Source organism: Sturnus vulgaris, chromosome 10 (genome assembly GCF_052056855.1).
Source record: "Sturnus vulgaris isolate bStuVul1 chromosome 10, bStuVul1.hap1, whole genome shotgun sequence".
Lineage (NCBI taxonomy): Eukaryota > Metazoa > Chordata > Aves > Passeriformes > Sturnidae > Sturnus > Sturnus vulgaris.
The window spans coordinates 9,295,928-9,308,218 of record NC_142252.1 but is presented as its reverse complement, the minus strand read 5'-3'; positions in this window follow the sequence as shown (position 1 = coordinate 9,308,218).

Below are 12,291 nucleotides of genomic sequence, written 5' to 3'. Positions count from 1 at the left end.
CTTAGGTCCCTGTGTTCTAGTGAAGCACTGCTACAAATGTATAACATTTGAGACAAGTTTGTTGCAAGGTCCAAAACTGGCATTGTCTGGACACTTCCCTGCAGAATTTTTCCCGCAATGGATACCACTGAGGATGTTCTTGTTTCCAGTAACTTGCAAGAAGCTGTAAGGGTCCTGGTTGCTTTAAATAAGCTTGGCAGACTAATGAAGAAAGTTATTTTTTGCCTGCCTAACCCCTAGGATTGCATTCATAAACAAGAGGCCACGGACATTTGCTCCGTTTTCTGATGGCTGAAAGAGCATATTTTGTACAAAATTGTTACAGTTTCACCTTCTACAGTTGTCTTTTCCCAGTATCTTACATCCATACACAAAATTTCAGGACTGGCTGATGAACAAAATGCCAAGTGTGAGCCCTGATTGCAGAGCAGAGCAGGTCCTGAACCATGCCAAGCTCTCTGAGCCCTCAGGGTAAGTGGCCAAAGCAAGGGCCAGCTAACAGCCACCATGCACATGCCAAAATCGGACCCTTAGCCCACGGGATGGGCACCTGCCTGGCTTGCCCTGCCCAAGTCTGGAGCACATGTACTCCAGGCAGGTGCACCAGCTTTTTCTTTTTCAAAAAACCCAACCTAGCTCAAAATAATTTTCTGTCACTAGGAAATAGTCAGTTCAATTCTTACCATTAATTACAAATATTCATAAAGGCACTATCCAGCAAATCAGAGGGGACATTTAAAGGACATCTCCTAGTATGCATATCACTATTGCATTGCCTGTTGTCATTGCTCTGTGAGAAATTCATATTTATTATTTCAGGCTTCTAAAGGCTGAAAAGGCCAGGACAATAAGCTTACCATAGGTAGGCACCACCTCTGTATGCTGAACTATCCATGACTTGTTTCCCAGTTTTCTTTTATGGGATCTCACACCAGTCCACCAGCTCTGATGCCTCCACATCTACCAAAGACTTCGTAAGGAAAAGGACAGTTTTGATCCTCAAAAAAGGACAATAGATGACATTTCTGCTACAGAACATTTCTTGTCTATGCTGATTCAGGTTCCAGGGGGGTGAATTTGAGAATGTAGTTGTTCCCTTGAGGGCTTAACCTCCTTTTCCAGCAGCCTTTGATGGAGAGCAGCACGCAGGTGCCTCCCCTGGCAGAGCTCTACCTGGCATGGGCCATGGCTAGTTTCAGAGCCAACAACTACGGATGAAATACAGCCTCTTATCTTATTAACAGAGGCCAGAACAGGTCTTCAACCCACAGCATGGCTGTTTATTATCTTCATTCGCAATACGAGTTAAAACATGTATTTACTCTTCCCAAAGCAGCCTGGCTCCCCATGGTGTCCTTCCCTGGAGGATGAGCTGCCTCTGTGAGGATTGCCTGTCTTCCTGTTCTGGCTGCTCCCTGCCCTGAACATCCCTGCTTGGAGCCAGTGCTCAGCAGCCAAATGGCCACTGCAGCAGAGGGGCACTTTGGCAAGTGGCACCTGGCCAGCACATGGGAGGCAAGATGGGCTTGGATGTGGAGGGGAAAGGGGTTTTGGCTGTCTGTGGCAGTACAGGTACCATATGCTCAGGATCAACCCTGAACAGCCTGGGTGGTTTGGAGTGAGGCAGTTAATGGGTCCTTGACTGCAGCCAAAATTCTCTATCATTTGAACCAGAGTCAAACCTTGGTTTCCCACAGCTCCTTTGGAAGAAAGCTCTGTCCTGACTCTCCTAGGTAAGATACAAGGTGATGCCCTTAAAGCAGAATGAGCATCTGCCCAAACTATCTTCATCCTGATCTTGATGCTGTGAAGAACCTTTGTTGGTAGGAGTGACCCATGGAAGCGCAGGATAAAGGATAGTAGGATTCCAAGCACTTGGTTAGGGTCTGCTGGGAGCAGGAAACTGAAAGTACTGCTGCCTTTCATGCTATCAGGCATGTCAGAGTGCAAAGACTGCAGTAAATGTTTTGATAGTCCTGTAGACATGAGGCATAAACTGCACCAAAGGAACACAAGGAAAACCACACCTTGTTTATGCCATATTTATGTCTGGTGAATACACTTTTCAGAGAAGACACTTCTTTTCCCTTTTTTTTTTTCCTTAAGAATAGGGTTTGCCTGCATAAAATTAATTCTAGGCAGAGATTGTACCTTGGGAAGATAGAGTTTAGGGTAATAGATGTTTTTTTATGGTTAGTTATTAATTTATTGTGTGAGCAATGCTTGAAACACATTAATGCTGCACAAGCATGCCCAGGGAAAAAAAATTAAAAAGTAAATTGAATCATTTACAGAGAACAGGATGGTGCAGACTTTCTGCTGGGGTAATCAGACAGGGGAGAAAGTATTAATATCTCTGCATTATTATGCTTTGGTGTGCTTGTCATAACCTTCTACTAGCTTTTGCATTTACTGACTAAAACCTGGCTACCAGATGGCATTATTTGGCTTTGCCTATGCTTCTGAGACACCCTAGTATCATCCTGTATTCTATCCAGAACCCCTTGGTGTGTTGTTATACAGTAAGAAGAGTGAGTCTGGCACCTTTCATTAGCAAACCATGCAATAAATAGTACGAGATCCCCAGGAACAAGCTGGTGCTGTTTTAATGCTTGTTTAAGCCTAGTGTTTTTCTGGCCAGTCTTCTCTGGATTTTAATTTATATAGTAATGTCATACTTCTATTTTTGCTTCTAAAAACATCAGGGAAAGGAGGCATAAAATCTTCAATCAATTAATTCCTCTCCCATTAGTTTTCTGTCTTTATAATTCTAATATCAGTATTGATTGGAGTTAACCCCTAAATTTACTGCTATAAATAAAAAGCAAATTGGCCCAAATATATTTCTCATCATCTTCCAAGTATTTATTTTCTACAGCAATTTTTGTTATTCTGCCTCACTCCAGTGATGCCTATCAATATTTTTAGCTTTTAACATTTAATGAAATTATTTATATCTGAAAACAGAATTTTCCCCCCCATTAAGTCTCTATGAAGCAAATCATGAGGTTAAGAAGTTATGGCATTTCATAATCAGTTGACTAATCATCCTCACATATTACTGATAGCTAAATTTTAGTTCTATTAATATTTTGCTTATAGCTTCTATTCTATGAAGTTTGGGGCAATTGTTTGCAGCATTGAATGCTGCTGTGAGCTGTGAGTCTTTAATCTCCCAATTTACTAAAGTGCCTGTGGTGGCTACCTCCAGCCTTAGGCACTGCAGAACTGTGTTTCATAGCTTACAGAGGTTTCGGGTTCTGTTTTTTTTCAAATCAGTTCTGGAGAACAATCACATTAAAAGTTCCAAAGCTCTTTCAAAACAGGGAGCTAGCAAGCCCTTGACTATGAGGTTTTATTTGTCAAGACTGAGATAAAAATCCCTACTTGCAAGAAGATGTTTGGCCCTTCAGCCTCAGTTCTCTTAAGGAAACCTGTATATAGATCCTGTAAGGCATGTGGCTCAGTATGGGATTAACTGAAGGATGCCTTTAGACCTGATGTTCTCCTGAACTTCCTCTGGCTGTGGCTATGTAGATAAACCCTGGGTCCTGTGGCCTCTCCTGTTCCTCTACACAAAACTAATTCCTTTAAAGTCTTTTTTTTCAAACTTTGACTTTTTCAAACATTGGCTGCACTGACAGAGTGTGTGCATGGGGCATGGACTTTGAATTAGGAAAAACCCTCAGTAGGATTCAATTAAGATTGCATCGCAACTGCTTGTTAGTATCTAATTTTAAAGGTATAAAAGGAAAATTCATGGTCATTTGCCTATATAAATAATGAAGGAGAACCTTGACATCCTGCTGCCATGAGTTATGTTGTGTAGTAAAGCTCTTCCGATAGGGCCTGGTGCAAACTGCAGAGTCAGTGCCCTTGACACACATTTGCCTCTGAGCTGAATTCCATTTTCTGTAGCTAAAGCACAAGGACAAGTATGTTTACAAAATTTTAGGACTCCACAGTTCCCTTTGCCAGTGCCTCCAAGTAATGGCTTTTGTTCTGTCAAGCTTGAAAGGTCTTGCAGTTAAATTGCACATAGAAATCTGAAGACAAAGCAGTGAATATAGTGAGTATCCGCAGCCATTCATTCACTGTATTTCCATAATGCAGTTGCTTGCCCATGTGGTTAAATAACATATCTAAGCAAAATGCAGCTCTGCAGGAACAACATTCTACATATTAAAATCATATTTGTCACCTACTTTTGGATTCCTCTAGTGATATTACAGTGAAATGACATGAAGAATAGGAATAAACATTTTTAATTTGGTGACTTGTTCTCAGTATTTCTATAGAACTGGGTTCTACTACAAAGACATCATCTGTGCTTGAACATTTGCTTCTTTTTCTCTCTTTGTAACCCAAAGTAGAACATAGGACAAAGCCATTTCTTGTACAAAGGAATCATGGACGTTGTCTACTTTTTTTTCTCTCTCATCAGATAGTTTAATATAACCTCTTCTCTTCTTTTAGAATCAGAATTGTCAGGGCTGGAAGAGATCTTTAAGATCACCAAGAAAAACTATCAACCCAGCATTATCACTGTAAGTCCCCAAACCGTGTCACTCAGTGTGACACCTCTCAAACACTTCTGAGGATGGCAACAACAGGGCCTGGCGGGAAGACTGGCATCTACCACGGAAATGAGAAGACACATCTTCATGGAGATCAACAAGGCCAAGTGCAAGATCCTGCACAAAGTCCTGCACATGGATTGGGGCAATCCCAAGCACAAATACAGGCTGGGAGGAGAATGGATTGGGAACAGCACAGAGGAGGACTTTGGGATGCTAATTGATAAGAAATTTGTCATGGGCCAGCAATGTGCACTCGCAGCCCAGAGAGCCAAAAGTGTCCTGGGCTGCATCCAAAGGGGTGTGGGCAGCAGGTGAAGGGAGGGGATTCTGCCCTTCTGTTTTACACTGGTGAGACCCATCTGGAGTCCTGCATGCAGCTCTGGGGCCTTCAGTATAAAAAGGACATGGACCTGCTGGAGCAAGCCCAGAGGAGAATCACCAAGATGATCAAGTGGCTGGAGTCCTCTCCTATGAAGACAGGCTGAGAGAACTGGGAATGTTCAGCATGGAGAAGACAAAGCTCTGGGGAGAGCCTATAGCATCTAAAGAGGCCTACAAAAAACCTGGAGAGGGACTTTTCCTAAGAGTATGTAGGAATTAGACAAGGAGGAAGGGATTTAAATTGAAAGAGGGTAGATTTAGATTAGCTATAAGGAAGAAATCCTTTACTGTGAGGGTGATGAGGCACTGGAACAGGTTACACAGGTGCCTCATCCCTGGAAGTGTTCAAGACAGGGCTGAATACGCCCCTGAGCAACCTGGTCTAGTAGAAGGTGTCTGTAGCCATGGAGGGGGTGTTGGAAGAAGATGATCTTTAAGGTTCCTTCTAATCCAAACCATTCCATGAGTCTATCTCTTGTGTCTGAAGACCCTGCACTGGAAAAGTGGCTTCTGGTTGCTCTATTTTCTGTGCAAGAGAGGATAAGTTTCCATTTGTTTATAGGGTTTGTGAATGATTATCAATCAATAAATCTGCCATCCAGGATCCCTCAGGAAATCATTAGAGCTGCATTAACTGCATTCTCCAAAACCAGTGACCTTCGTAAAAACCTGATGAGACACTCCTGCTGTTGGTGAATGTCAATAACAGAAGCAGAGAGAAAGCTGTGTGGTCAGGTTCTGGGCTGAACCCCAGATGTGCTAAAAACTTCAGTACAATAGCCCTCACACTTTACTTCTCTTTAGAAGTCCCTGTCACATCATCTTTTAGTCTCCTTATTTAATTTACAGTGAGTACTGTCTTTCATTGTGCTGTCTTTGCAACACAGCTCTCCTTAGAGATGCAAAAGCCTGCTTTGCTGAAGACACTTATACAAACCCCTCATTTGGAGCTAAGGGCTAAGAACATTTTCTTTTGGTAAACTTAATGGAGGCTTTACCACTGGTGTCAGTGAAGCCAAGTTCCCACCTCTTTTTCAGGCAAGACTAACAAAATGAGGTCAGGTGAGTGGTGGAAATTATGCAAGAATTATAACTCCCAGGAGAGAAAAACAGTAAGGTGTCATGTAAATCTTTGGTGTAACAGGATCAATGAATGTCAATGCAGTTTTATGAGTAGACATTTATTTATATATATCTCCCTTTTGAGGCACAGCTTACGTGTCCTTGGGAAGTGCTGCAAAGCTCCCACACCTCGTTATATAGGTGTATGCAAATATGTCATGCACAGTAAATACACTCATAAAGTTTTATTTTTGAAGTTGCCTTTTCAACCTCTTCTAATGTTAGCTCTGAGCAAACAGGCAAACAAAACCTCACAACCACACAGGGAGAAATGAGTTATGAGCAGCATTTAAGTCACCTGTCCAGGAAATTGCTTTGGGCCCATGAGATGTGCCAGCAATGGAAAGGTCTGAATGAAGATGCTGGCAAATAGGAATGGAGCACAGGGTATAGCTGTGTTCATATATTGACCATTTTACTACTCTGTCAGAGTCTTGAGACTGCTGCTTGGGTTGGAAATGGCAGAGAGCAGCTGTGCAGGTCCTTTCAGCAAGGTGACCTGGGGACAAGGGCCTGAGCAGACATTTATGCTGCAGGGGGTGATTAGGGGGCCTCTGATGAAGTGGAAGGAGCAAGGTATGCTCAGCTTTCGGAGCAGAAAATATGAGGGCAGAAGAAGCTGGAGGAGGACACTTGTTCCAACAGCTCTGGTGGTGTCACAAAGCCAACAGCACCCAGATGCACTGACTCCACACAGTGTCAGGAATCTGCACAAGCAAGACATTCAAGTATGCAGCCAGCAGAGCCCACATTCAGGCAGCAAACAGGAGAGAAGTCCAGGAACATGCTGAGTAAGCTCTAATCTCATTTCTCATCTAGTGAGGGGTGGCATGTGCTAGTGTACACCAGGATGAATTAATAGGCTAACTTCCCCAGATAATTTCTAGAGAAAGGCTCCTCCTGAAGAATCCTGGACTGCCTTAAGTGGCAGAATGATATAATCATCCATGGACTGATAACTTAGCAGTAAAAATCGATGAATAAATCAGAGAGAGCACACTTTCCAAACACATCACCAAATATCAGAACTCCTCCCCAATAAACAGACCACCCCAGTGCTGAAGTAAAAGAAATGGCCAAAAATTTCTGACTAAGTGTATTTCCTTAGAAATCAGTCTCCACTATCAAAGCATAAAAATTTCTGAAAAAGTACAAATTCAACAAGTTTATACTGTGAATAATCCTGTGGTGCAGATCATTTCCAAATAGAGACCTAAAAGGGAAAAAACAGGCTCAAATAAATGTGATCCCCTTCCTCCTCCTCCAATATTTAATATAGACAAATCCAGCACTCCTCTTTTGCGATATTTTCTGAAGATCATATTTTGTGTGTGCTGGGGTGGAACAAAATTAATTTGAGACCTCCAAAGTTATCATAGAATGGAATTGTTGTTCTAGGGCCAATTATTTTAGCAGACTTGAAGTTATGAGAAATGTCCTTAGAAATGAGAGATGTAAACAAAAAAAAAAGGGCATAAGAGCTGAGAAATCTGACTCTATATTTAATTCAAGGGAAAAAATGGTAATCTCTTTGATTCCAAAGACAGTAGTGTCTTAAGGGCAAAACATAAGACCTTTGGAATGGAATAACCTAAAACAAGTGACGATGCACCCAGAAAGTATCTAATAATATCATAGCAGAGAGATGGGGTATTTTTTAAAGTTGCCTTTATCTCTTTTCAAATAGCCTTGTAGATGCATAGCCCAGCCCAGAGACTTTGCAAACATTAACACTTGCAAATAGCTGATAAGTTCTGCAAGAGCCAATGTCTCTCCTAGGCTTGCAATAAATAGAGATCAGAATTTTTCAGATTATTAGAGTTTGGCTGTGTAATGCTGAAAGCCAGAGATTCTTTTTAAATGAAAAAAAAAAGAAAGCAAGATGGTCTCTTTAAAACATTTTTATATTTATGAAAAGAACTTGCATGCTGTTTCTGCACCTCATGAAATCATTATTACTGGAGGAGCTATCATCACCTAGTTCACCAGCTGGCCAGCCTTTCAGTATTGGCTCCCCTTTAAAACAAGACATCAAAATCAGTGAAGAAAGTTGCAATGATTGTTGCTAGAATTTCCCAGTTTAAAAACAAAGAATTAATCAGAATGCAGAGTTTTAGAAAACAGAGTAGGACAGAAGACAGGCTGGCTGCCTTTCTTTCAAAGCTTATCCTGAAGCCTCCATATCAGCTAGAGAAGCTGCAAACCCTTTGGGAGCCAGGAAGTCTCTTGCTAATGTCTGTAAAGTCCTTGTCACATTTTCAGCTCTGTGTTACTATTAAAGCCAAGTTGTAGATTCTAATGCTGTACAGAAAATGAAGTGTGTATTAAAAGGAGCAGTATTGTGCAGCTCAAGCACGGTGTGTATCTGCTTCATCCCATTGAGACAGCGTGTCCTTGTGCCTTGTTTGTACAGCATGCAAAAACCCTGATCCGCAGGTGAACAGTCCTTGCAATTGCCCACATTGCAATGGAAAGCATTTACTGAATATTCTTCAGAGGAAACAAACTTAAAACGTGTTGTACTCTACTGAGAGATAGACGAAGATATGCAGTATGAATTTATTTTTGTTAACAGTCAGAGAAATAATGCTAGTTATTTTAACTTGCCATTGGAGTTAGTGCTCTGAAGGAATGTGCTAAATGCTATGCATTTCTCATGTGTCTATTTGAATATGAAGATACAACAGCATGAGGCTACATCTGTTCCAAAAAAGAGAGATCAGTGCCTGGCATCTTGGTGTGTGCTGTGTACAATTCATTTGATTCCTTGCAATGCAGCTAAGATCTACATTTTTAATATTGGCTAGCAGTGCCTCCAGTTTTGGGTTGTGAGCCTAAATTGCCTTGCAGATGTTGGATGTTCTGGGAGTGAGTACTCTGTGCTGCTTTGAAAAGCCTTAAATGAAAAAATTCAGTATTATTTTGGGAGGCACTCAAGAATTATCCATTGCCTAAATACATGAATATTTCAAGTGCTCCTCAAGATAATAGTGCTTGAAATCCTCATGCAATAATATTCTGATTCTGTAGAGCTTACTTCTCATTATATCTCTTTGATCATTGATTAAATATTATTCACTACTTCTTCTACAATTCATGAGAGGCTCTACGCGACTTTAAAATATCTTGAATTTGGAGTTGCTTAGTCAGGTCAGAAGCCCTGTTGCTCAGTTTGAATATTTATCAAGTTCAGATTTTTTCAAAGACAAAACAGCAACACAGTATTTTTTCCATGGCCTCAAATTTTGCAAGTCATTCCAATACTTTTAGGTAATGACACTGAAATAGTCTAACCAAGTGCCATAAGCAGTGCTTAGTATCACATAGAATTAAATTAGAGTGTACACAGAAATTATTTCAATTGAACCTGAAAATCTCACTTAATAAATAAACAAACAAAAAAGTCAAACTCCCTGAGTTCCAATTTAACACACACACACAAAAAAAATCCAAACAAAGAGAGTAACAAATACTGACAACTGTATCCATATCTAGCTATAATTTTCATAACTAGCTTAATTTTTGGATTGCAAGAGAGGCAATAACCAACTAGTGCACCATCTGAGACTTTCACTATTCAGCTACATTCATTTCATCCAGCATAAGCTATCCAAAAATGGTGTGTCTAAACTGGATATCTGTACTGCCTGCCTAGTCACTGCAATGAGAGACTGATACATCCAGAGATGTCTGAGAGAGGATGCAGTGAATAGACCTTTGGAGGTGCTACAGCTGGAGATAAATGTCTCTCTATATTTGCTAAAAGATGGAATCTAATTCAACTTTAAAATACAAGCAGGCACTTGGGAAGATCTGCATTTCTAGTACTGTCTTACTGTTTCATTAAGTCAGTTCTGCATGTGGACATTTGCATCGGGTAGAATCTGTGCTGCTGGACTGACCCCAACACACACATTCTTGACACTTTTAGAAGTTGTGTTCAACTGTTTATGAAACAGGAGTTTCAAAGCTGTATCACAGAGAATTTGTGGAAACAAGGTTTTATCCAGCACATGTGAGGAATTGCTTCATAAATGCTTGAAGATGTAAAATGTACTGTGTGACTTCTCTGATGAACAACAGCTCAACAGCACAGCTTGACTTTCAAATATTCATAATCAATTCATTAAATAAAGAATGAATGGAAGAAAATTATGACCTCAGATATTCCACAAACAGAAAAGAAAGTGAAATGACAGTTCTTATGTATCCTCTGAATATTTTCATGAGGAAACCATATTAATATTTAATGCATGTATTACCTTTTTCAGCCAGCTCTAATTTAAGTGAATTTCATTCTCTGTGAAATGTCTACTAATAGAATACTAATGCTACTAATAGTTGCTTGCCATACTTGGAGAGGCGGGAGTTAATATTACCGACGTCTGTGTCTAAAGATGTTATTCTTAACACTGAATTAGAGAATGTTGTAACCATGTAAATTTATAAACTAGCACAATAGAAATGGAAGCAGTGTGTCAGAGAGCTATTTAATCTATCTACATAAATACATAACCTCACAGATGGCAAACAACCCCAGATTTGAGAAACAGACTGTGAGCAATACTGATACTAGAGAAAAGCATGTCTCTCAAATGGCAAAAGCTGGGGTGTCTAACAGTAAAGTCAATACACCATGTTTCTAATTAGCCTGAATTGCTAAAGACCTGCTTTGAACTGCCAGCTTCTCTTCCCAGGTCTGTGATCCTTTCTGTGGTGGAAAGTGCTCTTCCCTCCCTCAGGACAATCCAGGCTGTGTCCTCCATGGCTACTGAGCAGCACTGCTAAGGGTCTCCAGCCTGGTGAGCAGAGCAGGGGAACCTTCCCCACGCTGGCTTTTCCTGCAGACAGCCACTTCTCCTCCTTTCAGGGCTGGCACTCCTGAGGCCTTGCTGATTCACAGGCTTCCAGGACTGATGGTAGAACAGGACCCTAGAAGCCTCAGTGCTATCAACCATGTGCAACTCCCCTTGCATGCAGCAGTGAGTCTCTCCTAGCTCCAACTGGCTTTCCACTGGTAGGTTCAGTCCTTGAACTGGGAAGAAAAATCGCAGTATAGCTGAACAGCACCACAAAGTTGCCAGAATCTGCTCTAAAGCACAGAAAGGGGGTTTTGCAGCTGACATGATCTACTGTTCTCCCAACCTTGTGCATTTCAGAGGGTATATGGACTCAGGATGATGCTAAATTTGGATTCCTTCATGTGGGAGAATATGAAAGGAAAGAATATGAAAATAGGAAAGCAATAATCCCATCTCAGAGGCAAGCATAAATATTGCCTACAACTTGAATGCTGGAGGATTTCAACATTTTCTTACTTTTTACCTCACTCTAGTGCTATTCAAGCATGGGAATGTAAGAAGTCAATGCAGTGAGGGTTAATCCTGGTGCCTGAATATCAGATGGGATGACAGTCCTTTTACTGCTATGTGCAACTGATCCGAAATCTGAAGAAGAACTGAATTAGATGCTGAGCCACTTTTTTTTTTACATCAGGTTAGATTTACAGGAGACACCTGTACAAATTCCAGATATCTTTAGGAAATCCTCAAGGTGTTTCTTCTCTTTCTCAGTCTAAACACTAGAAAACTCCTTTAGAATTGAGAGGTGTTTTTATAGTGTTGCCCTATTTAAGTACACCCACTTTACCTAGATCAGGTCATATCCAGATATGAAGTGCACTGAGAAAGTAAGTTGCTAAATATGTTTTGTTTTTCAAACTTCCTTATGTGAGGAACTTTCTGTGCATGGGCAGTTCCCACATCAAAACATGACCACTCTGCCATGTAATAGGAAAGGTGAGACTGGAGTATCTCTCCAAACATACGAGAGCTCGGATTGTTCAGCCTGAGGAGGCTCAGGTGATCTTCTGCATATCTATAGTACCTGAAGGGATGGTGCAAAGAAGGAGGAGCTGGGCTTTTTCAGTGGCAACCACTGTTCATTTGGCTCAGGGTGGCCCTTCTTCATCAGGGACTTGGACCAGATCTGGAGATCCCTGCTAACACTAACTGCTCTGTGAGTGTGTGGCACTGGCACAAAAACCAGCAGAAATAGGACTGCCTGAAATGGACCTGAGCAAACACAGAAATATGAAGCCCACTGCCAGACAGGCTTTCCATCACAGTATTTGTCTCTGCAGCTTGGGGAGCTCCCAACATTGAACTGCTGTCCACACCTGCCTGTCACTTTGGCAGGCCTTGCTTCC